The following is a 3029-nucleotide window of genomic DNA, read 5'->3' as shown; positions in this document are numbered from 1 at the left end:
CTCCCTCCCTTCCTTCCTTCCTTCCTTCCTTCCTTCCTTCCTTCCTTCCTTCTTTCCTTAGATGGAGTCTCACTCTGTTGCCCAGGTTGGATTGCAATGGTGTGATTTTGGCTCACTGCAACCTCTGCCTCCCGGGTTCAATCAATTCTCCTGTCTCAGCCTCCTGAAAAGCTGGGATTACAGGCACCCACTACCACGCCCAACTAATTTTTGTATTTTTAGTAGAGATGAGGTGTCACCATGTTGGTCAGGCTGGTCTTGAACTCCTGACCTCGTGATCTGCCCACCTCAGCCTCCCAAAGTGCTGGGATTACAGGTGTGAGCCACCACGCCCGGTCGGGGTTAGAGTTTCTATATGCTTTTCTGGAACACAATTTAGAGTATCTGATAACAGTATCTTAGCTGCAAATGTGTTTTAAAAAATGTAACATTTAGCTTTCTGGTCTCTACAGTACAGTAGTGAGAAGCTGTGGGGATCTGTTTCAGGCCAGTCCCTGTATGGAACCCACAGCTGCTGCAAGGACCAGCCTATTAGACTCTTCAGCCACAGACTTTGCAGTGGCACCAGGGAAACAAGCTTGCCTAGCATCACACAGCAGCACACATTCAGTTGGGGCCACTGCTCCTTTTGGCACAGCACAGGTGCAATGCAAAGGAGCCTCACTTTTCCTGGGCTCAGGGAAAGTTGAATGCAACCTGAGAACAGGTTATTTCTGGGGAAGTGTTGAACCTAACACTCTTTCTTCCACTCTTTAAAATCAGGTAACTAGTGAACTGGTACCCACCCCAAATCTCTCCTCATGTTACATCGGGGCCCAGGACACATGTGCAAACTGAGCTTTGGAGCCATCCCGCAATCCCACAGTTCCTCTACATCAGTGATTCTGAAACTATCTGGACTCAAGATTTCTTTATACCTTCAACATTATCTGGGACCCGAAGAGCCTTTGTTTATTATGTGGGATATATCTATTGATATTTACTATACTAGAAACTAGAAGTGGAAAAAAATTGGACAATATTTACATTAATAATAATATTTATAAATTCCTTTAAATATAATAAATTATACATTTCTTGCTAACATATTTTTATGGAAAAATACCAATTATTTATTTTGAGACAGAGTCTTGCTCTGTCACCCAGGCTGGAGTGCAGTAGCTTAATCAGACCTGTGGAATCAGCTGTGCTGTAGCCGACCTCCATCACCTGTTCCCCTTTGTCCTGGGCTCTCTGTTCCTGTTGATTTGAACAAATAGATGAGTGGGATCGGAAGAAAACTTTAGCTGCATGTGTTTGGGAGACCACGAGAGGGCAGCACGTAAGAGACCAGTGTCAGCCCCGCTGCCTTCTTGAACACACCGGAAGCCTCCTAGGAAAACTGTAGACTTTGTCAGACTGCGAAGTAGAGGAATCAAAGGGCCTTCATTGCTTCCTTTTAAATGACCAGCCTACTAAGGAATTTAGAATGCCCAAATAAGGTTTTCACTCAATCCTTTAGAAAACACATCTAATATTTATAATCTAATCTATCATTTTCAATGGAAAAGAGTTTTTTTTTTTTTTCAGTGACTCACTGCTTTCTTTCTGAGGAACTTGAAATGAATCTTATGTTTTATTTATTTTTCACTTTTTAAGGTAAAGACTGCTGGTCAGACTGGACTTCAAAGTTCCTGGATCCTTAAGACCCAACGCATCAGACAAATGTCCTGCTAGGTCCTCCCACCCTCAGCTAAGGGTCAGTGCTGGCTTTCTGGTGAGGGAGATCCCTGTGGAGGTCTCTGGCATTCCTGGGTCAGTGGATGGCTGGGAGAACTGCTCAGCTCCAGGTTTCAGGGCCTCTGATCAAAGCCAACCCTGGGGACCAGCCAGAGATATCGCAAACCTTAAGGACTAACGTGGAATCTACACCTGCCTTGGGGGTAAAGAACAAGCAGGGTGCTTTCTGGGATGGCTTTGGGATGAGACGCCCAAGACTTAGTGCCCCCTGGCATTGCTCAGCTCTCAGACTGACTTCCACAGCACCCCCCGGAAGCTTCATCAGTACATCTTTGGGTTTTGAATGGAGTGCTACAATATTGACAAGGAAAGTCTCCTTGGAACCACAGGAAGACAAAAGTGCAGAGTGATTTGCTGGCCTTGGCTAGGACAGAGTCCAGGGCGCAGCCAAGGGAGGGCGATCTAAGCCAGCCATTCTCCTAGTATGGGTCCTGGACCATGTGCAACAGCGTCACCTGGGAACTTGTTAGAAACACTGGTTCTCAGTTCCCACGCAGACGTCTTGCATCAGAAACTCTGGGGCTGGGGCCCAGCAATCAGTGTCTCCAAAGGCCCCGAGATCATTCTGATTCAAGTTTGAGAACCAGCAACACAGCATTTAAGTGGAAATGTTTATAGCTGCAAAGCCAGGTGAAGCTTGAAAAAAATCATAGAGGAAATGAGGACCAGAATGTAGAAAAAGACCAAAAACAGAGAGGAAAATAATTTACAAGCCATCCCTGCTGCCTGGGGGTGTGGAAAATGATAGTTGCACCTACTCACAAGTATTACCAGCAATTTAATATCTATCTAGAGCTTTCAACCCTGCCATGTCACATTTATGTAGCTAAAAACAATTCTTGTGGTGGTGACCTTTTATTCAGCTAATATTACTCCCCTCAATGCCTCCAAAGCACACAGAGAAATTGGAGGGCTGATGAAAATCTTTAAAGTCTACTAAATACTGAAGCCTTCCCAAACACTGTGTACTTTTCAGAGAGAGTTTCTTTTTATTGGAATTTCAGGTTATTGAAAGGTTATCTGTCTCCTATTCCTAGAGGGATTAAAGTAAAACAAAAGCAAGAAGAACGCATTGTGATGTGTGCTTTCCTCACTCAACTGGTCGTGCTTGTCTGACCTCTGTGATGGGCAGCCAGTGTGAAGATTCCAAAGTCCTGCCAGAGAATTTCCCCGGGAACTCGGGAGGCTGAATCGCCAGAATGAGAAAGTTCTCTGATGTTCAGGGGATGCAGTTCCTTCCACATTGCTGC

At 45.1% G+C, this 3029-nt stretch overlaps 1 long non-coding RNA gene across 2 annotated transcripts in view; it reads left to right on the top strand.

Moving 5' to 3' along the window:
* Positions 1-2815, top strand: part of LOC108541048 (uncharacterized) — a 12815-nt gene extending 10000 nt beyond the window's left edge. For both annotated transcript variants that reach the window (XR_001888844.1, XR_001888843.1), the window contains exon 3: positions 1639-2815. This is a non-coding gene — a long non-coding RNA (uncharacterized LOC108541048). The remainder of the gene's footprint in view (positions 1-1638) is intronic.
* Positions 2816-3029: the final 214 nt, after the last annotated feature.

Source organism: Rhinopithecus bieti, unplaced genomic scaffold (assembly GCF_001698545.2).
Source record: "Rhinopithecus bieti isolate Rb0 unplaced genomic scaffold, ASM169854v2 scaffold_17861, whole genome shotgun sequence".
NCBI classification, from domain to species: domain Eukaryota; kingdom Metazoa; phylum Chordata; class Mammalia; order Primates; family Cercopithecidae; genus Rhinopithecus; species Rhinopithecus bieti.
The sequence above is the reverse complement of the archived record's forward strand: the minus strand, read 5'-3'. Positions and strand labels throughout refer to the sequence as shown.